Raw genomic sequence first — 26,045 nt, 5'->3', positions numbered from 1 at the left:
TAGGCTGCTGTGCCATCAGAAAAAAAGTACAGGAGCCTCAGGACTCACACCACCAGTTTCAAGAACAGATACTACACCTCAACAATCAAGCTACTGAACCAGAGGGGATAACTTCACTTGCCCCATCACTGAACTGCTCCAACAAACCATGGACTCACTTTCAAGGACCCTTCATCTCTTGTTCTTGATATTTATTGTTTATTTATTTATTATTATCTTTTTTCTTTCTTTCGTTATTTGTACAGTTTGTTGTCTTTTGCACACTGGTTGTCCATCTTGTTGACGCTGTCTTTCATTGATTCTATTATGGTCATTGGATTTATTGAATATACCAACAAAGAAATGAATCTCGGAGTTGTGTATGGTGACATATATGTATTTTGATAATAAATTTACTTTTAACGTTGATAAATATGAACTCTTGATCTTCCAATTTACTTCATCATGGACCTTGCACTTTACTTGTCCACCAGCACTACCTTTTTGCTGTAACTCTTACACTATATTCTGCATTTTTTTCCCTTTGTACTACCTCAATGTATGCATGTTTGGAATAATCTGTAAAGCTGGCATACACACAAAGTTTTTCACTTCATCTCAGTACCCTTAGCAATAATAAACCAAATAGTAACTTCCAGTTCCTATTTTGATATGGTAACTCAGTGCAGAAGGAGGAGGTTCACTTTCAAACTGCAAGTGGAACTGTTGGGTTCATTCTGTAGACAGACATATGCTCCCACAGAGTGAATCTTCAGATCCTAACATCCTTTAAGCTTGGTGACCAAAAATTCTCTCTCTGTCAAACAAGTGATAGTGGACTTATTGTTTTGTGTATAGGCCCCTGTCACACATCCAACAGCACAATTCCACTAGTGATGAACTCCCAAGGTGCCATCACAGAGCCAGAAGAACAACTTGCTCAGGTGTCTAACACAGGTTAAAGGCGAACAACACAGATCACCAGGCTGAGTAAAGCCAAGGGTGAGTGATTTAAACAGGTTAAAGAGGGAGTGTGGTAGCTTCAGTTGAGGTAATGAAATCTCAAATGGCCAGGTAGATTACTGAGGTGCTCTGGTTTCCTCATACAGTCCAAAAGCCGTAATGGTTAATTGGTCATTGTAAATTGCCCTGTGATTAGGCTAGTGCTAAATAGTAGGTTGATAAGTGGTGTGGCTTATTGCACCAGAATGGCCTATTCCATGCTTTAAATCTAATTAAATTAAACAAATATTAAAAGTGCTTCATACATCTTGATTGAGTCTTCTGTCCTACACCTCACTCATCACCCAACTCTGCTTTGAAAATGGACACCTCTGTAGTATTGCCTAGTTCGAAGCCTGTGTTCCTGACACAAAATGTTCATTGATTTCCCTTTCCACAAATGCTGCTTCTCTGGCTGAGTTCTTCCAGCATTTGTGTTTTGTTGGTCAGACCCCAACAACTGCAGTTGAATTTGCCTTCCACTGCATCACAGAGCACTGAAGGGCCACTGTGGGTCTCCAGGCACCTACCTGTGTCAGCATGTCACATGCACAGGAAGTCATGTGGTGTATCTTGGCAACACTGTATTTCCATTAAAATTCCATCGTGTTGCATAGAATATTCATTGCAAAGCAGATCAGAGTTTCTAGTTTCAAGCCCTTGTTATAACCACAAATGCACTGACTTTATTATTGAATGTTGGACAGAAGGCAGCACCAAGGAAAGCTAGGCTTAAGGTTGGAGATTGGAAAAGGATGGGTGGAAGAGAAGGGTTAACCATTAAACGTTGTCAAGAGAGGGAAAATGGGAGTCCAACAAAAATAACAAGACTCTCTGAAGAGACAGCAGCTGAAATCAAAGTGACCAGCTGCAGAATGGCTTGAATTTGCAATAAAACATCTGCAAACAAAGTTGGGAGCTGATGATTTAAGTACGAATCTTGGTTGCCAAAGACAACAGAGTTGAAGAAAAATTAAAAAGAATGGTGTATGAAGCAATGGGTTAAATGTGGTGGGGAGAAAGGAAATTTGGGGATTCTGTCCATGAAGACTAATTAATTGATAGTGTCACAGCAAATTCACAACATAGCAATGCAGCAATGAAATCAATAAATCGCTGAGGTACTCAAAAAGTCGGATCACTTCTGAAAAGTGAAACTGATTTAATCTTTCATGTCAAGATCTATTGTCATTTTAACAAAAGATGAACTTAACATAACAAAACTGCAGACCTGAAAAAATGACGAACTTAAACCATACCATCATATTTTCCAATCTTCCATTTGCTTAAAATATTTCCCCTGCATCACACTAGAGTTGATGAGACAATGAAAGTTCTGAAGAAATGTCACTGAACTGAAACAAAGGCTCTCTTTCTCTCACCACAGGTTCGTTCAGCCTACTCTGCTGAATATTTCTAGTGCATATTTTCAGTATTTAAAGCCTTGTGCTTTGATACAATCTCGTTGTATGTGCTTGGTACCTGGTGAAACATTTGGGGTTGTAATGCTGTTAACTTATTTTGATGCCTAGATTGACTGGTGAGTATATTGAGGAAGGATAAATCCTAAGTCAACATATTTTTATTAACTCTGGCAAGTGCATTAAATTAAATGAGGAATATGATAGATAACTGTGTACATATAAACAACATGTGAACATGTAAACAGCTCGTTTTACACTTATTACTGTGTGGCTAAGCACAGCATCAATACCATTTTCAGTTTGCTGTCGTAGGCCAAATCAAAGGTGGTGATGAAACTGCATAGAGGAGGAAGATTGCAAATCTTCCTGAGTGGTGCCTCAGCAACAACCTCTTACTCAACGTCAGCAAGACCAGGGAGTTGATTATTGACTTCAAGGGGGGGAAATCATAGGTCCATGAGCTAGTCCTCACTGGAGAAGAGGTGGAGAGGGTCAGCAACTTGAAATTTGTTAGTGTTATTGTTTCAGAGGATCTGTCCTGGGTTCAGCACGTAAGTGCAATTACAAAGAAAACACAGCAGTGCCTCTACTTCTTTAGGAGCTTGCAGAGATTTGGTATACCATCTAAAACTTTGACAAATTTCTAAAGACAGTACATTCACTGGCTGTATCACAACCTGGTATGGAAACACCAATGCCCTTGAATGGAAAATCCTACAAAAAGTAGTGGATACAGACCAGTCCATCATGGGTAAAGTTCTCCCCAGCATTTTGCACAGCTGAATGAAGCGTTGTTGCAGGAAAGCAGCATCCATCATCAGGGACCTCTCCACCACCCAGGCTCCGCTCTCTTCTCATTGCTGCCATCAGGAGCCTCAGGACTCACTCCACCAGGTTCAGGAACAGTTATTATCCCTCAACCATCAGGATTTTGAGACAAATGGGATAATTTCACTTGTCTCATCACTGAAATGCTCCCACAAACTATGGATTCACTTTCAAGGGTTCTTTATCTCTTATTCTCAATATTTATTGCCTATTTATTTATTACTTTTTTCTTTTTGTATTTGCACATTTTGTAGTCTTCTGCACACTGAACATCCAAGTTAGTGTGCACTGATTTTACTATGGTTATTATTCTATTACAGAATTATTGAGTATACCTGCAAGAAAATAAATCTCAGGGCTGTATATGGTGACATACAAGTACTTTTGTTGTGTCTTTAATATTTCAATAATATTTGAATGATCTTGTATATAAATATTAAGCATATATTGTGTATATATTAATCATTCTTGTTCATTTGAGTACGGTAATTCATTACAGGTTGTATGTAATAATATGTTAATTGCATACATCATCATGTTACTACGTGATATGTGCATGCCTAAAGTAAACCTCAAGTTACACCTGCATTTCAGTCTCCCTGGTCTTCCTTTGAATTAGTTTAATGTTTTGAAATTATAAAACATAACTTTGGTGACAAGTAATTTTTAAAATGAATCCAAGATGGCTCCCAATCTGTTAATGCGCAGTGAGATGTTCGAACTAAAAAAAATGACAAGTGAAAAATGTAGCCCAGCACATGCAGAGGCATCAAGGTTTAAAAATCAGGCAGTAAACAAAATAGTTCAGGATTTATAAATAGTGAGGACTGGGTGATAATAACTGTAAAAAAAGAAATGGCTCGCCACATCAGAAAAATTGACGAGTTTGATTACACAACGGATAATTGGTTCATGCATACTGAGCAACTGGAACAGTATTTTGGAGCAAATGAAATAGCCAATAAGAAGCAAGTGCCAATTTTGCTGAATGCATTGGGTTTAAAAGGCATACAGTTTGTTTTGAAGTTTGATTGCTCCAACCAAACTATCAGAAATTTGCTTTGTTGCTATTGTAAAAGTGATGCAAGGACATTTAGAACAAAGTCTTTGTTGACTGCAGAACACTTTAGGTTACATAAGTGAAATCAAAAAGAAGGGGAGTCCATTTCAGCATGCATAGCAGAATTGAAGAGGTTGTCTGAGCATTGTCAGTGCGGTAATGGGCTTAATGATGCATTGAGAGATCGTTTAGTTTCTGGAATCTTATAAGAACACCTCCTATCTGAAGCACAACTTACATTCAAAAGACCAGTTGAAATCATTGTTTCAATGGAAACAACAGACAGAGATGCAATTGAGTTGAACAAAAGTGAGTGTGAACAAAATTGCAGCATCTAGATAGAGGCCTGTCTGGCCAAACAAGCTGTGTTATCATTATGGCATATATACACCAGACCAATACAGGTTTAAAGCAAAACTTGTAGGGAATACAACAAAGTAGGTCACATACAAAGAGCATGTCAGACAGACAAAAATAACTGCACTACACAGAGAAGGGAAAAAGAGAGAAAGTCAAGTTGCAGTTGCAAAAAGAACACTAATCTGCATGCTGTTCATGAAAAATCTGATAATGATTAGAGTTTCACAGGACTGCGTAGCCTTGAGATTTAGTGTGTGAAAATTAGCATTGACCTTATAAGTGGCAAAAACAGAAGTACCAGCATTGTGGAGTCATGACCGGCTGAGACAACTACAACTTGATTGGAGATCTATCTGTTCCACAATGCCACATTCCCTGCAATGAATCCATCTGAAAGCAAATTAAGAAAGATGCAGGATGATGCCACAGCTGTCGCCATACTGTTCTCCATGAACAATTGCCAAACAGAGGACAAACAAATGTTGATGCCTCTGGTTAGAAAGCATGCTGTTCAGAGGAAGTGTGAAGCAGTGGTCCAACTACAAGTTTTTTTGTGAACAACATATCTGAGAAAGCTTCTGATTTGTTAATCAGGAAGTTACTTGTGAAATGTGGCTTGCTTTTAAGCTGGAAGAGTTCAAGGAGCTTCAGGAAAGTTGCAAGCATTCAGCTTTTGTAAGTATAAAAAACCAGAATCTACTCTGTGTGCATTAAGGTCATTGCATGAACATCAAGTGAGAGACAAAAAGCTGCTTGTAAACGTAAATGCAAAGACCAAAGCCTAGCTGGATGAATGTAAGGCCAAAAAGAAAGTTGTCAATGGAGCTACAAAACAGAGGATTTGGCAGATGATGCTATGGATGAAGAAATCAAAAGGAGAGATCAGATCATAAGGGGAGCAATAGAAGGATTAATAAGAGAATACTCCAGTGAACAAAATGGGACATTTCAAGATCAAGATGCACATGCTAGAAGAAGAAAAAGGAGGGAAAAGATGGAGAGAGCGAATGTGAAGGTATGAAATAGAGTAGGAACATGAGAAAGAGAAAGAAAGGGACTAAAGTACCCAGAAAGATAAAAAGAGAAGGAATGTGTCCAGAGCTGTCAGAACCACTTCCTGCAGTCTCAGAGTCAACTCCTACAACCACCATGGAGGAGGCCCCAGAACCTAAGATTGTTTACACAGCAACAATTCTCACCAGCCAAGCAGAGTAATCTTGCTTGTCTGGAAAGTCGTTATCCCACAAGAGTAAGGAATCTTCCACAGTGATTAAATCTTTAGGCCTGAATGGGACACTTTAAAATTTACTATGCTGTGGCTGTTTGTAGATAGTCGTTGTATTATATAGCAACTCTGAATATAGTTGAGATACATACTCTACTTAGTTGGAGTTTATAGCTAAGCAGGGAGGTGTGTTGGGTATTTAGTAATGCAATAATATTTGAGTAATCTTGCATATATATTGTTCAATTAAGCATTCCTGTTCATTCATATAATTCATTATATGTAAAAAATACATTAATTGCATACACCACCTGCATTTCAGACTCCCGAGTCTTTCCTTGAATTAGTTTAATGTTTTGAGGTTACAAAACATAACAACTTTGGTAATAAATTTACTTTGAACTTTGATATACAATACATTTGTGGAAGTGGAAAGATTGGCTGGAGTTCAAGAAATGCCACATGAAAAAAGCAAACTCTTTGCTTGCAAGTGCCTACTGTAAATCTGAACTCTCTCTCATTGGTCTGATGCCCATAATAGCAGCTGTATCTTTGACATCCAGATCTCCCTTGTCTTGGTCAATGCCACAGTAGCTGGACGGTTCCAAGGAAAGGATTCCTTCTCAGAGACTCTTCAGTAGATAAATATGCCTTTCCCAAACTTATCAAAAAAGCTTGGCAATAACTGGTGATCATGATGACCAAAACCTTTTAAGAAAAAACATAATAATGATAAGTAAGTTTGGGATCAACATCAGGAAGGGAAAGGGCTTAAGTGGGTTTGGTGGGGATTGTAGGAATTTTAAACTGGTTTGTGGGAATTGCAATGGAACAAGAAGGGGAAAGCAGAAGCATAGAAAATAATTACATACCAAGTAAAATAACTAAATTACTGACTTTCCTATCTCTCTGTGGCTGCTGCAAGTATGTGCTAGTTTAAATATATCAACATTATGTTTTGAGTGTTTATTTGAATTGCTGAGTATGAAAACATTAATGTTGATTTTACCATGGTTGAAAAAGAGGAAATCATTGCCTTTAGCCAACTCCTTGCAATAAAAGTTCATCTGTGACCATTGTGTTCTATCTGGTGAAATGTCATACCAAATCCTTACTTACTAGAAACATGGTTAAATTCTATTGCTTTCATGCTGTCAACATTTACTAATTACAAACCAATCCATTGCAATACCCAACTACAACACATTTCTTCTCATGATGTGACAGCCGACATTCTCCCAGCTCCCAGCTCCACGTTTGGAAAGCAGCCCACCGCCAGTACAATTGCTGAACCATATGTAAATGTATCCATTAGTTTGGGCGCTGCTGGAATAAGTATTGTGGTTGCAGCTGGCTTTCTATTTGCGGGGATGTTGGGGGTGGTGGTGAGGCTGATGAACATAAAGGAAACACATGATTACAATGAGTGCTATTCACATTCTATGGAGAAGGTACAGTGACACCAGCTATTGTTAAAGGTCATTTCTCTGCCTGCTTTAACATGCCCTTTCATGCACAAGAACCAGCTGCAAGACCAGATGTTGCTCAGGGCACGCAATTTGAAGGTCAGTGCAAGGGTCATTGGATACTCACTGGGTATCCTGAGTGCAGGCAAAAAGCATCCAGGGTGAGATATATATATGAAATTAAACAGGAATACGCTTCTTAACAAAATTGATAAATTGAGTACACCAAAGCACAACACCATAGACTGATAGTTTAATGTAATGTCACATCTATAAGCTGCCATTTATAGAAGGATAAATGCAGAGTGAAAACTATGATGTAGTCAATCTGTTCATACAAGATTAACACTATAAAGTCCTTTATCAACATTTTGCAAACTAAAGACACTTCTAATTGTTAAAATCAAATATTCCATCATTGAAGTCAAATGTAATTAATTTGGAGAAAGTATTAAGCAACAGGAGTATTGATGTTTCAGAAAAGATAGAGAAAAAGGTAAAAGAGCGGGGAGGGGAAGAGTTGTACTACTAATCAGGAACAATATTCAACCTGCACTCAGAAGGGACATAACAGGGGCTTCAGTCCTGCCGAAGGGTCTTGGCCCGAAATGTCTACTGTACTGTTTTCCATACATGCTGCCTGGCCTGCTGAGTTCCTCCAGCATTTTGTGCGTGTTGATTGGATTTCCAGCATCTGCAGATTTTCGCTTGTTTATAATTGAGGAGGTGGTCTCACCCAGTAAGTCTTTATGTCAAAAACAGGAAGGAGGTAACCTCTGATGGAATTGTACCACAAACTCCCCAATAGCCACCATGACATTGAGGAACAGATATGCAGGCAGATTAAAGAAAGGTGTAAAAACAATAGTGTTGTTATCATGGGGGATTTCAACTTCCCAAATATAAACTGGGACATTCTGAGTTCATGAGGTTTAGGTGGAGTAGAATTTGCTCAGTGCATCCAGGAGGGTTTCTTAGACCAATATGCAGGTAGTTCAACAAAAGGAGGGGCTGTACTGGACCTGGCATTGGGCAATGAGTCTGGCCAGGTGACTGACCTTTCAGTGGATGAGCAGTTAGGGAACAGAGACAACAACATCTTAAGTTTTAACAGGTAATGAAAAATATGGACCTTGTGGGCAATGTTCCCTCTAATTTGTAATGACCAGTTTGTGCAAAAATCTTGTGTTGCGCAATATTTTTGCCCAGTGACAACAACACGTATGCACTGAATAGTTTCTTCAATAAAAACAGTTTAAATATGCCAATTCTAAAATCTGCAGGCAAATCAAAGCAAACTCCATGTTGGCAACACCACCTGCATCAGAAACCAGAAAAGAAAATGTGATTGCGTACAATCATGAATTATGAAAGGAATTATATAGAATGCAAAACTGTCTTATTATTTTATAGCTCATGAAGTTGACTCATTGAAGGGCAGCAAATTGTTTTCATAAGTTATTCTTTGAGTTACCTTTCATTTTGCTTTATCTGAGAAAGGATATCAGTTCTTTCTCATAACGCTGAACAAACAGAAAAAAAATTGCAGTCCAGTCACAACTTGTCTCTCACTTGTCAAATATACAGTGACAATAACAATTGAAACCAGAAGTTTACAGTAAAGAGGGAAGCGATTTGGGTAGGTGACAATTTAAGTTCTATTAGGGTAAAACACAATTAATCTTAATCCCCAGATCCCTCACTATAATCCTGTCCTCTGCCCTGCTTCAAATTTTAATTCATTGAAGTAATGCTCTGGCCGCTGCTTCTGCAGCTCACTGGCATAAATCATTCTGTGCCTACAAAGCTCCACACTAATAGAAATTTCTCCTTTCTTCACCTTCATGTTGGCAATTTTAGACTGAAATTGCCAGTTAGAGGATGAAAGAAAGATGATCTTGTAGCGTAGTTAGAGATTGGTAAGTAAGAAGTTGTGGGCATCACTGAGTTGTGGCTGAAAGAAAATTATAGTTGTGAGCTTAACATCCAAGGATGCATTTTGTATCAAAAGGACAATACAGGGGGGATGGCATGACTGTTTTGGTAAAAAAAGAAATCAAATACAAAGAAAGAGATGACATAGGATTGGAGTATGTAGAATCGTTGTGGGTAGAGCTGAGGAACTGCAAGGGTAAAAAGACCCTGATGGGGGTTATATACAGGCCTCTAAACAGTAGCCAGGATATGGGCTATAAATTGCAACAGGAGTTAGAAAAGTCATGACAAAAGTGCAATGTCATGATAATCATAGGGAATTTCAATATGTAAGTAGATTGGAAAAATCAGGCTGGTGCTAATTGTGAATCCCAAGAGGGAGAATATGTAGAACGCCTACGAGATGACCTTTAGAGCAGCTTGTGGTTGAGCCCACTAGGGGATCAGCTATTCTGGATTGGGTGTTGTGTAATGAACCAGATTTTGAGGGTAAAGATATCCTTAGGAGACAAAAATCAGAATTCACCCTGCAATTTGAGAGGGAGATGATGTAGTTAAATATATCAGTATTACAGGGGAGTAAAGGGAATTCCAGAGGCATGAGAGAGGAGCTGGCCGAAGTTGATTGGAAGGGGTATTAACAGGGAGGATGGAAGAATAGTAATGGCTAGAGTTTCTGGGAGCAATTTGGAAGACATGGGATTGATACACCACAAGTAAGAACTATCTTAAAGTCAGGATGACACAATCATGGATGACAAGGGAAGTCAAAGTCAATGTAAAAGCAAGAGAGAGCACATAATAAAGCAAAAATTAGAGGAAAGTTAAAAGATTGGGAGTTTTTAATAATCAGCAGAAGACAACTTTTAAAAAAGCCATAACAAGCAAAAAGATGAAATATAATGCTAGCCGATAATATCAAAGGGGTACCATTTTTTTCATTTATAGAAAGAGTAAAAGAGAAATGAGACATACAAAAAAGCTGGATGAACTCAGCAGGTCGGGCAGCATCCGTTGAAAGGAGCAGTCAACGTTTCGGGTCGAGACCCTTCGTCAGGACTCGACGAAGAGAAACGAGAGTAGATATTGAACCACTGGAAAATGGATGTTGGAGAGGCAGTAATGGGGGAGAAGAAAATGGGAGACAAGCTGAATAAATATTTTGCATCAGTCTTCACTACAGAAGACACGAGCAGTATACCAGAAATTCAAGAGTGTCCAGAGGGCAAAGTGAGTGCAATTGTTAGGGCAGCAGATGTTGTCTTTATGGGCTTTAGTAAAGCTTTTGACAAGGTCCTGCATGATTCGGGGAAGCCAGTGAGATGGATTCAGAATTGGTTTGATGAACAGAAGCAAAGGGTGATAGTCGAAATCGATTCTCTGACTAATAGGGTGCCCCAGGGTCAGTGTTCAAATCTCTATTATTCATTATGTTATAACTAATTTGGATATGAATGTACATGGTACAATTAGCAAGTTTGCTGATAATTATAATGAGGGGGTCCTATTGATAGTGAAGCAGGTTTATTTATAATAAATTGCAAAGAGATCTTGATCAGTTAGGGAGATGGGGTTGGAGCAGTTCAAAACTGAAAGACACAGATATAAGAAGGAAGATTTAAAATAGTCCTGAGAAGCAATTTCTTTACACAGAGAGCAGCGAGTGCTTGGAATGAGCTGCCTGAGGAACTGGTTAAGGCGGGTACAATTGCAACATCTAAGAAACATTTGGATAGGTATATGGAGGGGAGGGGCTTGGAGGGTTATGGGCCAAATGTGGGCAATTGAGACTAGCAGGGAGGATGCTGGGTTCGGCATGAACCAGTTGGGGCAAAGGGAGAGTCTTTAAGGCTCTCCTTGAACCATCTATTTGACCAAGTTATAGAGTCATTGTGTATTACTCCATGGCTCTATAACTTAATCAAAGAAATGAGATTTCAAATTCAGTTTATTATCTTTCAGCCATACACATGTACTGTATACCACCAAATGAAACAACATTCTTCCCAGACCAAGGTACACAACAGACTACATATAGCACACACATATACACATAAAGTAATATTATCACAAGTAAGTTAACAAATAATAAGGTGCAGTTACAATACAAGTTAAAAAGTAAACAGTATAATGCTGCTGACACTTCCTGTGTGGTGAAACCTGAGTGGTGACAAGGAGTTCTGTAGTCATATTGTCTGGGGGAAGAACTGTTACCCATCCTATCAGTTCTTGTCCTAACAGGACAGTATTTCCTGCCTGATGGTAGGGTGTCAAAGAGATTAACAGATAGATGGGAGGGATCATTAACAATCCTAAGGGCCTTGCATATGTAGTGCTCCTAATAAATATCTCTGATAGGTGGAAGAGAGGCTTCAATGATCTTCTCAGCAGTTCTCACAATCCTTTGTAAGGGCTTGCAGTCAGATACACTCATTTCCCATATCAGACAGTGATGCAGCTGATCAGGACACTGTCAATGGTGCTCCTGTAGAAATTGGTTATAATGGGCACACACCTCAATCTCTTTGGGAAGTGGAGACATGGAGATGGAAATGTGCTTTCTTGACCAAAGAGGTGTTGTTGAAGGACCAGGTGAGATTGTCCATTACCTGCACTCCCAGACTCTTGGTGCTCCTCTCTCCACATAGAAGCCATGTATGTGCATTGAGGAGTGGTCAGCCTGCATCTTCATAGGGTCCACAGTCATCTCTTTGGTCTTGTCCACATTGAGGCTCAAGTTGCTGTACTCACATCATACTACCAGCTGCTCTACCTCATCTCTGTACGCTGCCTTGTCATCATTGTTGACCCACTGCTGCGTCATCTGCAAACTTGATGATTTATTTTGAACCGTATCTAGCAGTGCAATCAAACTGCTGAACACGCAGCCCTGGGAAGCCTGGTGCTCAGTGTGGTGGAGACAGGGATGTTTCTGCCAGCACGGACTGACTGTGGCCTTTCTGTCAAGAGATCCAGGATCCAGTTTCAGACCTAACAAGGATAATTTACCCACCAGCTTCGGAGGGATGTTCATATTAAATGTCAAGCTGAACTTGATAAACAGTGTCCTGGCAACAGAGTCATCACTTTCCAGGTGGGACTGGATGGCATCATCAGTGGACCCATTTGAGAGATAGGTGAACTGGAAAGAGTCCAATGTAGTACTGCAGGAGGGTTTTAAGAAGAGAAAGCTGGGGATGTTCAGGGTAGAAACTTCAGAGTTAAAGAGCTCCATATTTAGGACAGGAGCAAGAACGGGCTATTCAGCTCTTTGAACCTGCTCTGCTTCTCATTGAGGTTGTGGCCACTCATCCATCCCAACATCTTTTTGGTACGCTTTTTCTATATCCCTTGACTGGTTTAGTATCCAGAAATATATCAATCCTGAGCCTCCACCATCTTTCAATGTAGAGAATTCCAAAAATCTACCATCCACTGAGTGAAGAAATTGCTACTCAACTCAATTCTAAATGACCCACTCCCTATTTTGAGATTGGCCCAGACTCCCCAACCAGTGACAGTGCTCTCCCTACACCTAGCAAGTGTGGGAAGCACATACTCTCCTGGAAGGCCAAAATGTGTGCACTTCCAATTAGAAACCATAGTTCTCCCTCCAAACAGACTGAAAAATTGATACAGCACCCACTTAAATTTGCTCCGTGAGTAAAGCTCTTGAACTGAGCCGCTGAGGAGGAATACCCACAGGCCGATGTTGATGGCAAGCAAAACAAAGTTTTTCACTGTACTTTGGCACAAGGGACAGTAATAAACTTTGCCAATTTATTTTACGTGGCAATAAAAGTATTGACAAGTTTTTGGACATTGGAGCGAACACTGGCAACTTCGGAATGTGGGCTTCGTTTGTGCTGTGTAGGCACATAATTTCATAAACTTGATCCTGTTGAACTCATTTCCCTGAACTCGTCATGTTCTGCAGCGTGCATAGATCTCAACAACCTTTTACCTTCCACACCGCAATGTGAGTGTGTCCAAGACATGATCTGCTTCCTGCTTCTACCTCTCCTCATTGCCCTTTGAACTCTGAATTACAGCCACTCCAATTAATGAGATGTGAGCTGAACATATACCTGCAGCCATGTACTGAGCTCCAGTTCCTCAATTAGATGCTCTTGAAATGCTGTGGCAGTAACTTGCACTTTTGAATGACTTCTTATTAATATTATAAGCTCTTATTATACTTTTCACATTCTGTAATCTAGATAATCAGAGCCAACTCTGAGCTGTACTTTACAGTACTGTTATGGGGAACTGGTAATAAAGGCTTCTCCATAGAAAGAGGGACTAAAAGCAGCTGGATCAATAGCCATACAAAGCAATGTTAATTTTCTGTTAGGTAGATAAGGTAATACCCTTCAGCAAAAGAATAGGGAAAAAGGGGAAACAATGCTCAGTTAGTGACTCACTGCAGGGTAGACTGCACGGACACAAGGAGGCAGCAAGTCTGCTAAGTGTCACGGCTCAAGGGGAGGTAGGCTGGAAATGACAACTGGGGTTCTTTGAATTCCACTGCCTTATTGTGACCAGACCTATATTATAGCATAGCAACACCCCCCATGGGAATTAACAGTTACAGGCCACAGACAGTAATTGCAAATCTACTGCCTCTGGATATTGTTATGACAAGACGTGATTTGATTCTGGGAGCTCAGTGCCTGTGTTATAATGACTTTATATTGCTAAGGTAACAAGAATTCTCTTGGCAACATTGAAAAGAAGGAAATAAATCAGTACTGTGTTAAAAAGAAGTTGCCAAAGCTAATCTCACAGTTGTACAGCCCTTCAGTTCACGATGCCATTTTTCCCTTAAAATAAGCTAGATTCATCAGCCCATTTCTGATTGTTCTTTTACTTATTTTTGTCACCACTGTAACATGTTTGATCAAAGGAAAAATCAGAACAGCTCTACAGAATGGTATTGTACAGCAGATCAGTTGTGTCATCTGCTTCCTTTATTGTGGGGTACTGGAGATTAGCAGTGGGGCTGATAAGGGTACAGGGAGGAGGTAATGACCTATATGACATTGCTGGCTGACCAATGGGCATGTTGTGGAGCCAGCTTTCTGGTTACAACCTCACTGGGAGCTAGTGCATTCTGCTTTCCTTTACAGATATTACATTGAAGACCTGGGAAACTATAAAAACTCTCCAGATTGCCAAGCTAGAAATTGGAGTTTGTTATAAACCCGCTTGGTTCTTTGAATCAGGAATAAAAGCAATGAAGGCAAAAGAGCACATGCATCCCACACAGTATTCTTTCATACTGTTTCTCAAAGCCAAAGCAGAACTAAACTAAAGCCATATCTTCACTCTCAGGAGCCTATCAAGGATTCCATGTTTGTTTAAACAAAAACAGACTAATTTGTTGCAGTCTCTTAGTCAATGGCTTTTCCTCAGTTCTCATCATTAAGGCAGATTTTGTTGTTATCTCCCTGACTTTCATGGAATACTTCTATGGAGAAGTTGATTATGTACATTGCACCTTTGAAAAAAAAAGTTATTTTTATATAAATGCAAAATCCTTCATTCTTGCGTGGAGTGAGTCATGCCAGAATGATTAAACAGGTAATAAACACTCTCCTATATATGACTATGTTGTTATTTTTCACATGTGACCCTAGACTGTGAACAATCTATCCACAAGACTAATCACATGATCCTGAAGCAACGTACATAATCTCAAATCGCACTTCAATCAATGCTTTGAGATCATTGTGAAACTTAACAGCTCGGAAAAGGTTCATCCATTCCACCTTGACCCAGCCAGCTCTTTGAACCATCTCCTTGCCCTTTTCTTGTCCTTAGCCCTGCAAAACAATTTGTTGCAGTTTATGTCTAATACCTCTCTGAAACTTATTCCCAAATCTATTTCTACCACCCATCTAGACAATCCATTTTGGGTTAGAATAACATGTTGCATAACAGCAGATTTCTAATCTTCTTTGTTCTTTTGTAAGTTATCCTCAATATGCAGCCACTGGTTATCAACTTGATTGCTCGCAGAAACATTTCTTCATTATTTAATCAGTTAATTCATTCTTCACTTTCGGCTCCTCTATTGAATCGCTCATTGATAGTCTCAGCTCAAAGGAGAAAATCCTGGATTCTCTCATCTCGCCTGAAAAACTCCCTCTAGCCCATAATCAGACTGAGTACTCAAAAAACTATGATTTATGAAACTTTAATGCTATTTCCATTTTTTTGTATTCTATTCCTCTACCTGTAATGTCAAAGGTCCCTTGTGCTTTCCCTAACTTGTATAACCATGCCTTGCAAGTTTAAAGCATGTAGATGAAAGTTTCAGTGGGTTTCTGCAACCCTTCTAAAATTGTTTCAATTAGTTTAATTTGCTCTTCCTCTTAAAGATATCACTTCAAAATTCTCTGCTTCAAATTTCACCTTCAATGCCCCTCCCCAGTTTGCTGCCATTTTTATGCCCCTTAGAAACGGTGCAATGTGCATCTGGTCAGCAACATTGTCATGATCAACTCTGTTCGTAACTCTGAGTGACTTTTTCAGGGCAACACACACAAAATACTGGAGGAACTCAGCAGGCCAGGCAGCATCTATGGAAAAAGAGTAGCGTCAACGTTTCGGGCTGAGACCCTTCACAGGACTGGAGAGAAAAGAAGAGGAGACAGAATTAGTAGGTGGGGGGAGAGGAGAAAGAAACGCAAGGTGATAGGTGAAACCAGGAGGGTGGGGGGGGGGGGGTGAGCTGGGAAGTTGATTGGTGAAAGAGATACAGGGCTGGAGAAAGGGGAATCTGATAGCAGAGAACTGAAGGCCATGGAAGGAAGAAAGAAAAGGGGGAGGAGCAGCAGAGGGAGGTGATGGGCAGGCAAGGAGATAGGGAGGGAAGGGGGAAAAGGGAATGGAGAATGGGGAGGGGAGGAGCTTACCAGAAGTTTGAGAAGGAAAGAATGAATGGAGTAGTTTGGAGAACCTAGTCCCATTTAATTCAAAATGATTAATGCTCCAGTCATGTAATGTGTCTAGCCATTACTAAATAATGCTTAAAAACTAGAAATGTCAGATGAGCCTGGATTAGATGATGCCAGACTACAGAGGGAGCTGCAGCTTTCCAGGCCTATTATGACATACTGAGGATTTATTAACAACTTAAAGTCAGTGAACAACTTATTATAACACCCTACCCAACACACTCAAAAGCCTAAGATAATGTTCATATAAAATTTTTGCAAAAAAATGCAAGACAGACCAAAAAGCTTCTCTGAAGAAGTACATGTAGAATCCAGACACATGGCTATGTATACAGGACAGTATATCTGACCTTACTGGAATGATAAAACAGACTAGGTCATTGCAGCAAAATAACTGTACCTAATACTTGTTCAAATGCCTCAGAAATGAAATGAATCAAAAAGCCACAGTGAGTCAAATTTGGACAACCTAAGGTTTCGTTGAAAGAAAATATTGCTAATTCATGGATGGACGAGATTCAGAGATGCCCACAGGTCTTACTTGGTTTGATCCTATTGCTTGCTTTTTTAATCATAGTGTTAAGGAATTCAACTTGCCTAATTTCAGCTTCCTATCTGTGGTTGCGAGGCTATCCCCCCACCCCCCCAACCCTACCCCCAGGAAAATATCCACATGCGGCCAGGATCAGACATGATGCATTCCACATTTTGACTATAGAATATCACATTACAAGTGCTTCGGCCTGCAATGTGGTGTCAAACTTAATGGACCTTTAAGAATCATGGCTTAAGAGTAGGTCAGGGAAACGGCATTAATATTCCAGGCCTTACAGAGGACCTTTTGATAGCACCAATAAGATACCCTTAGTACTGACGTGTACCTGAAAGCAACCTGAAGTGCCAGCAAAGTTCTCTATATCAAGGTCAGAGTCATCGCCCTCCTTGGAATCTTGGTCTTAGTGTCTTTGCAAGCTCTGGAGACACAAGACACTGCAAATGCTAGAATGTTGAGCAAAAAACAATTAAGCTGCTGATGAAACTGGTGACCCCTGTTTCCATCCAAGGGGTCAGTGTGGACATGGTGGAGGATTACAAATACCTGGGGATACAAATTGACAATAAACTGGACTGTTCAAAGAACACTGAGGCTGTCTACAAGAAGGGTCAGAGCCGTCTCTATTTCCTGAGGAGACTGAGGTCCTTTAACATCTGCTGGATGAAGCTGAGGATGTTCTATGAGTCTGTGGTGGCCAGTGCTATCATGTTTGCTGTTGTGTGCTGGGGCAGCCGACTGAGGGTAGCAGACACCAACAGAATCAACAAACTGATTCGTAAGGCCAGTGATGTTGTGGGGGTGAAACTGGACTCTCTGACGGTGGTGTCTGAAAAGAGGATGCTGTCCAAGTTGCATGCCATCTTGGACAATGACTCCCATCCACTCCATAATGTACTGGTTAGGCACAGGAGTACATTCAGCCAGAGACTCATTCCACCGAGATACAACACTGAGTGTCATAGGAAGTCATTCCTACCTGTGGCCATCAAACTTTACAACTCCTCCCTCGGAGTGTCAGACACCCTGAGCCAATAGGTTGGTCCTGGACTTATTTCCACTTGGCATAATTTACTTATTATTATTTAATTATTCATGGTTTTATATTGCTATATTTCTACACTATTCTTGGTTGGTGCAACTGTAACGAAACCCAATTTCCCTCAGGATCAATAAAGTATGTCTGTCTGTCTGTAAGCTGAGCATCCAGGCAGTGTCTGTTGAGGAAAATGGACAATCAATTGTTCAAAGCAACACGCACACAATTCTGAAGGAACTCAGCAGTCAGCCGGCATCTTTGGAAATGAAGAAACAGCTGACATTTTGGGCAAAACCCTTCTACATGATTGAGAAAGAAGGGGGAAAATGCCAGAACAAAAAAGTGACAGGAGGGGAAGGAGGCTAGTTAAAAGATGATAGGGGAAGCCATGATGGTGGGAGAAGTCAAGGGCTGGAGGAGAAGGAATCTGATAGGGACAAGATGGCAGCAAAGACAAACTCCCAGGAATGGCTGTGGCAGTGGGTCTGGGTGAGGACATGGTGGAAGAGTCAGAGGGCAGTAGAGATTACAGAAGCAGAACGGTGAGAGAGGGTTTCACTGAACTCCCTTTGAAGAGAAGACTTAAACTTCATCAGGATAGTTGTTTCAGCTAAAGACCCAGCATCAGTACCAGATGACAGCCCATTTTCCTCCACAAATGCTGCCCTGAGTTCCTCCAGTGGTTTGTTATTTGCTTCTTGCATGCTGCGCCTGCTGAGCTATGGCACATAAAATTAAACTGGAAGGAGTGCAGCAAAGAATGACTAGGATGTTGCTAGAAATAGAGGGCCTGATTTACAGGTAGAGGCTGGCCAGTTGAGAGAATGAGGGATGGATCTTAAAGAAGTTAACAAAGTCATGAGCACAGATGAGGTGGGTAGTAACATTATTTTCTCCAGGGTAGGGGAGCTTAAAACGAGGAGGCATTGACTTGGGGCAAGAGAGGAAATATTTAAAAGGGACCTGAGAAGCCACTTATTCATGCAGAGAGTGATGAGTACATGAAACAAGCTGCCGAGGCAGAGGTTGAGGTGGGTGCAGTATAGTATCTGTAAGAACCATTTGGATAGGTATATAGAGAAGGAAACGGAGTGAATGCAAAACTGGGAGTAGCTGGATGGGCACTGTTGGGCCAAAGGGCCTGTATCCCTGTTGTATTGCTCTATAACTCTACGACAGCAATTTAAAGTAACATAAATTATACCTAACTTATGTCACAAAATAAACAAAAATAAACATATTTTGACCATAAGATGTAAGATAAAGGAGCAGAATTAGACTATTTGACTCGTGGCGGGTTCAATTTTCCTCTTGGCCCCTCCTGCCTTTTCCCCATATCAGCTTCATGCCCTGACCAATCAAAAATGTATCAACCTCTGCCTTAAATATACATGAAGATTTGGCCTCCACAGCTGACCATGGCAAAGCAAAGAATTCCACATATTCAACACTCACTGCTTAAGAATTTCCTCCTCATCTCCATACTAAAAAGACGCCCCTCTATTCTGAGGCTGTGCACTCTGGTTTTAGACTCTCCCACTATAGGAAACATCCTCTCCACATCCACTCCTTCAAGGCTGTTCACCATTCAATAGGTTTCAAAGAGATCACCCCTCATTTTTCTGAATTCTGGTGAATACAGTCCTACAGTTATCAGATGCTCATCATATGACAAGCAATTCAATCCTGGAATGATTTTCGTGAACACCCTTTAAACCCTTTCCAGTTTTAGCACATCCTTTCTATGATAAGGGGCCAAAAACTGTTTACAATACTCAAAGTGAGACCTCACCAGTGTTTTATAAAGTCTCAACAGTATATCCTTGTTTTTATATCCTAGTCCTCTTGAAGTGAATGCTAACATCACATTTGCCTTCCTTACCAGAGACTCAACATGCAAATTAACCTTTAGCCAATCCTGCATAAGGATTCCTAAGTACCCTGGCATTTCAGTTTTTTGTATTTTCTCTCCATTTAGAAAATGGTCAACTCTTTAATTTCTTCTACCAAAATGCATGACCATGCACTTCCCAACACTTTATTCTATCCGCTATTTCTTTGCCATTCTCCTAATCTGCCTGTCCTTCTATAGTCTTACTTCCTCAAAAGTACCTGCCCCTCCACCTATTTTCACTTCATCTGCCAACTTTGCAACAAAGCCATCAATTCCATCATCCAAATCATTGACATATAATGTGAAAAGAATCGGTTCCAACACAGACCAATTTGGAACACCACTAGCCACTGGTAGCCAGCCAGAAAAGGTTCCCTTTATTTCCACTCTTTGCCTCCTGCCAATCAGCCACTGCTTTATCCATGCTAGAATCTTTCCTGTAATACCATAGGATTGTAATTTGCTAAGCAGCCTCATATGTGGTACTTTGTCAAAGGCCTTCTGAAAATCCAAGTACACAACATCAACCAATTCTACTTTGTCAGGTAAGATTTTCCCTTGAGAAAACCATGCTAACTACAGTCTACTTTATCATGTGTCTTCATGTAGCCTGAGACCTCATCCTTAATAGTAGACTCCAACACCTCCCCAACCACTAAAGTCAGAATAACTATCCCATTGTTTTCTTAATTCGGTGTCTCTCCCTTCTTGAAGAGTGGAGTGACATTTACAATTTACCAGTCTTCCAGAACCATTTCAGAATCTAATGATTCTTAAAAGATCATTACTTATGCCTCCATAATCTCTTCAGCCACTACTTTCAGAACCCTGGGTGTACACCATCCAGTCCAGGTGATGTATCTAGTGTACCTTGGACATTAAGCTCCTAGATATAATCTTCTTTTAGCCATGATTCCATGATGCCTACAACATTGTACCTGATCTGCGACTTTGCTACAAGTTCTTCTTCCTTATTCCATATACTGCACACATTCAAATGCAACACCTTCCATCCTGAACCCGCCCTTTTTGATTTTGGCTGCCTTTTCCATTGCAACTCATCCAGCTGACTCCAATTTTGGCCTATCAACATCTCTCCTCACTACAGTTTGCCTCTGTTTGTAAATCAGCTACCTCATCTGCAGCGTTATTATCTGCCTACCTTATAATTCTTCTTGCTTTGAAATTTAGGCAGCTTAGCACATTAGGCACACTATGCCCAACCTTTTGATTCCTAACTTTGTCTGAGATCTTATGAACACCTGCCTCCACAACCTCTCCACTAACTAGTCTGGCACTCTGGTTCCCATCCCCTTGCATTTCTAGATTAAACCCCACTGTGCAGCATTAACAAACCTTCCCACTAGGATATCAGTGCTCCTCCAGTTCAGGTGCAAATCATCTCGTCTGTACAGGTTCCAGCTTACCTGGAAGAGAGCCCAATGATCCAAAAGTCTCATGCCCTCTCTTCTACACCAATTCCTTAGTTACATATTAAACTGTATAATGGTCCTATTTCTGGCCTCACTAGCACATGGCACAGGGAGCAATCCTAAGATCACAACCCTGGAGGCCCTGCCCTTTAACTTAACACCTAACTCCCTGAACTCCCCATGCAGAAACTCGTCACTCATCCTATGCATGTCGTTGGTACGTACATGGACCATGACTTCTGGCTGTTCACCTTCCCACTTAAGAATGCTGAGGACTCAGTCCAAGATATTCCAGGCCCTAACACCCGGGAGACAACATACTATCCAGTAATCTCATTCTGGCCCACAGAATCTCCTGTCCGTTCCCCTAACTATCAAATCCACTTTCACCACAGCCTGTCTCTCCTCCCGCTTCCATTCTGAGTCACAGAGCCAGGAAATGCAAGTTCAGAAAAATACAATTCAAAGTACACTTCTGGTTCTTCAGGTCAGCACAGGAACCTGACAGCAGTGGGGAAGAAGCTGTCATCGAACCTTGAGGTGTGGGCGTTCAGTCAGAGGGTGGTGTGCACATGGAACAAGCTGCCAGAGGAAGTGGTTGAGGCAGGCACAATAGCGTAATTTAATTTAAGAAGCACTTGGATTGGTATTTGGAACTGTGGCACTTGAAGGGATGTAGGCTGAACACCGTAGCTGGGTGGATACTATGGTCATTGGGTCAAAGGGCAGTATCCATGCTGTTTTGCTCTATTACTGTATGATATATCACACTTTACTGCCTACAGCTATACAACCAGTCAAAAAAAAATTACCAGAAAAATGGGGAAACCATCAATTATAGACAAATTCGACTTTTCAATCAATGCCTGGAAAAGGCATTTGGCTACAGGGCAAAGTTCCCAAAGGTGCAGACATTGATAGAGGATACCTTTGACACCTCTCTGGCAACTTCCTGCTATGAGTGCCACCTCTCTTTTTCAGATCCCTTTCTAAAGTTGAAGACACAAGAGACTGTTGAGGGTGAAATATGAAGCCACAGACAATCTGCTGGAGGAAATCAGTGGGCCGAGCAGCATCTGTGGGGGTAGCATTTCCAACATTACATTGCTAGTTATAATAATCACCTACTGGCCCATCACTCTCCCTCTTCTCTTCATACTGGCTATCTTCCCTTGCCTTCAGTCTTGATGCACGGTTTCAACCTGAAATGTCAACTATTCCTTTCTCCCCACAGATTCTGCTCAATGCACTGAGTTCTTCGTGCAGATTTGTTATCTTCCTCGTTTTTTCAAAATCCATTCTTCATCTGGAAAGCATAGAACTACTAAGTTTGCAATATTTCTTTTGATACTCTAGCCATGGAATTTTAAAGGGGAAACTGCTGGAACCATGTGTGTTTGTTATCAGGTTCCTGATTTGGAGCAGCCTACCTGAGGTTGCTTCACAGAGAGACTATTGTGCTGATCCAAGACAGAGGTGTGCAGCCCTTGAGTTATTATCTAGTTCAAACCTTCATTCTTATGAAGAGCGTGTGTGTCAATGAGTTAACAGTGCCAGTCGTAAATCAGACCAGTGTAATTAAAATCTCACCTGGAAAGTACTTTGGGATCTACATGATTGTTGATGTTTGTCAATGCCTGTGAGATGTGTTGAGGCTATCATTATGTTGGTTTAATACCTGTTTTGATTTTAAAATAAGCTCAATAACCTGTCCTACCCATGCTGATATCTTTAAACATTTCTGTGTACTTTCACAATTGTGTATCATAGTGAAGTTTTGAAGAGCCCATAATAAACACATCTTTCTAGTCCAGCTTCTCTGAAACAATCTGTATCCATTAGTTTTGATTTATTAAAATTGATTAAGACACGGAACCTGGGTCTTAGTACTCAGATTTGCAGCTGAATCTTCAACTTCCTCACAGACAGGACCCAGGCTGTAAAGATAGGGGACAAGCTCTCCTCTACAATCACTCTGAGCACCGGTGCCCCACAAGACTGTGTACTCAGCCCCCTGCTGTACTCACTGTACACCCATGATTGTGTAGCCAGGTTTCCATCAAACTCAATATATAAGTTTGCTGATGACACCACAATTGTAGACTGCATCTTGGGTAATGATGAGTCTGAGTACAGAGAGGAAATTAAGAACCTGGTGGCATGGTGCGAAGACAATAACCTATCCCTCAACGTCAGCAAGACGAATGAATTGGTTGTTGACTTCAGAAGGAGTAGCGGACCGCACGACCCCATCTACATCAGTGCTGCACAGGTGGAACAGGTCAAAAGCTTTAAGTTCCTTGGGGTGAATATCACAAATGACCTGACTTGGTCTAACCAAGCAGAGTCCACTGCCAAGAAGGCCCATCAGCGCCTTTACTTCCTGAGAAAGCTGAAGCAATTTGGCCTGTCCCCTAAAACCCTCACTAATTTTTATAGATGCACCATAGAAAGCATTTTTCTAGGGTGCATCACAACCTGGTATGGAAGTCGTCCTGTCCAAGACCGGAAGAAGCTGCAGAAGATCATGAACATAGTCCATCACATCAAACAAACCAATCTTCCATCCTTGGTCTCACTTTACACCACAGGCTGTCGGAGCAGTGCTGCCAGGATAATCAAGGACACGATCCACCCAGCCAACACACTGTTTGTCCCTCTTCCCTCCGGGAGAAGGTTCAGGAGCATGAAGATTCGTACGGCCAGATTTGGGAACAGCTTCTTTCCAACTGTGATAAGACTGCTGAACAGATCCTGACCCGGATCTGGGCCGTACCTTCCAAATATCTGGACCTGACTTGCACTACCGTACTTCCCCTTTTCCATTTTCTAATTGTGATTTATAATTTAAATTTTTATTATATTTACTTTGATTTGTACTTCAGGGAGCGCGAAGCACAGTAACATTTATCACTGTGATGATTGTATGCTCTAGTATCAATTCTTTGGTGACAATAAAGTATTTGTATTAGTATAACCAGCTACAACTATTTTATTTGCAGATCATTGTGACTACTGGGTGATTTCAGTTTGTCTCAAACGTGCACCACTTCATTTGAATATGTTTTCAAGTTAACCATATTCCTCATCAGAGCCTTCCAGCTGAACCAGCTGACAGAGGAATCCTTCTCCCATAGCTGAGCAAATCTGCTGCTGCTGTAATGCACTGTCCATTTACCACAATTTAGATTTGTAGTCGCTCAGTTTTACCCGTTCCTGTTGGTGCACAAATGCAATATAAGAAAGGCTTTATCCTCCATTGTCTACACTGGCTTAAACCCTGGGTGGTGTGGCTCTCTGTAGCTTTCGATTATGAAAACATTCACTTGTTGAAAAAATATTGCACCAACCAATTTGCAGTCTGAGTGTAACCTGTTGTGCTGAGAATATGCATCCTATATTTTGTCAGTGAAAGTTGAGAAGATAAACCTGCAGAATCTAGGACACCTTCAATCCCGCAATTATTAGAACCTTGAATGGATCTGTCATAAGCTAAACGGTAAACTCTTGAACTCTTGATCTCCTAATCTAAATCAAAATGACCCTTACACTTGTTTCTACCTGCACTGAACTTTCTCTTTAATTGCAAGGCATCCCGAATTCTGTTTTGTTTTTAGTATTTGATTTGTTTTTATTATGTATGGCATGATCTATCTGGAGAGCACACACAACAAAAGCTTCTGCCAAAAATAATGTTTGCTATGTTAAACTGACCCACTACAATGGGTGGTTAGCTTTACATTTAGAACACCAATTCACACCAGTCTCACTCACAAGCTTCAGATTCTGCTTTGGAACTTCAGACTTCACTATCGCTCTGCTACAATGAACTACAGTCATGTTTGTATCTTGCACTGAATGAGATGCTTAGCATTCTTCAGCTCCAGCTCCAGAGATATCATGATTTTGTACACAAAACACAAAATGACTTTGATTAAATTTGCTCATTGATCAAACCACAAACACTCTCGTCACCTGTGTACAGTATAAGGAAGTGCTAAGATTGCTCTTCCAAGTTCTAGCTTTGTTGCTGCAGTTTTTGAGGGTTTATCTTTGAATTGATCCTGTAACTTTTGCACCAAACAATAGAGATTTTGCTTTCCATAGTTCTAGATTAGTTAAATACTATACATTTAGCTATTTTCTTCTGCTAACAGAATAGGCTGTTGTGATCCCGGATAATTTTACTCAGGCCTGTTCTCAATTTACTTGAATGTTTGCTTTAAAAAATATTTCCTTACATTCCGGGCATGAATTGTAAGGCTCAACTAGTCATTCTTATAGACCAGGGGTTCTACTAGCTTGAGTCTGAGCAGTCAATTTATCCTCTTCTGATTCCAATCAAAGCTGTCAACGTCATACTAAATTTCTTATCATTTCATTCTCTATTTCATTGAACATTTTGACTCATTGTATAAATCGTTAATATTTTGCTTACACAGTTCCCCATGCCTTTTAACCTGTCTAGGGTACTATTATCCCTGAATCCACACAGCTGAAGTATCTCTGCTGGTTGCACTGTGTTTGCATAGCCAGAACCTCTTTTTTATATGAATTATATCATATCAATTCACACTGAAATACTCACTCAGAAGCCGCTTAACTCAAGCGGTTCCTCTCAGCATTGGCCTACACTACTTGTGACACTGCTGCCATTCTGTTATGCCCTCCAAATGATATTAGCTCACAGTAGGTCTTCTTTCTTGACCGCATGTCCACTTTCTTTCCCATTACATGAGCTCAGTTCTTTACATCACTATGTGATGTATGGTGTATGTGCACTTCTAGGAGCATTAAGGCACAGAGGGATCATGGAATGCATTATCTTCCAGAAAGTGGCAACACATATATAGTGTGGTAAAGAAGCCACACGGCATTGATTAGG

General features: G+C 40.6%; 1 long non-coding RNA gene across 2 annotated transcripts in view; it reads right to left on the bottom strand.

Annotated features, from left to right (window-relative positions):
• Window positions 1-6,196: 6,196 nt before the first annotated feature.
• Window positions 6,197-26,045, bottom strand: part of LOC132400692 (uncharacterized) — a 99,161-nt gene continuing 79,312 nt past the window's right edge. For both annotated transcript variants that reach the window (XR_009514337.1, XR_009514336.1), the window contains one exon: window positions 6,197-6,586. This is a non-coding gene — a long non-coding RNA (uncharacterized LOC132400692). The remainder of the gene's footprint in view (window positions 6,587-26,045) is intronic.

The sequence above is a fragment of the Hypanus sabinus genome, chromosome 10 (assembly GCF_030144855.1).
Source record: "Hypanus sabinus isolate sHypSab1 chromosome 10, sHypSab1.hap1, whole genome shotgun sequence".
NCBI lineage: Eukaryota > Metazoa > Chordata > Chondrichthyes > Myliobatiformes > Dasyatidae > Hypanus > Hypanus sabinus.
The sequence above is the reverse complement of the archived record's forward strand: the minus strand, read 5'-3'. Positions and strand labels throughout refer to the sequence as shown.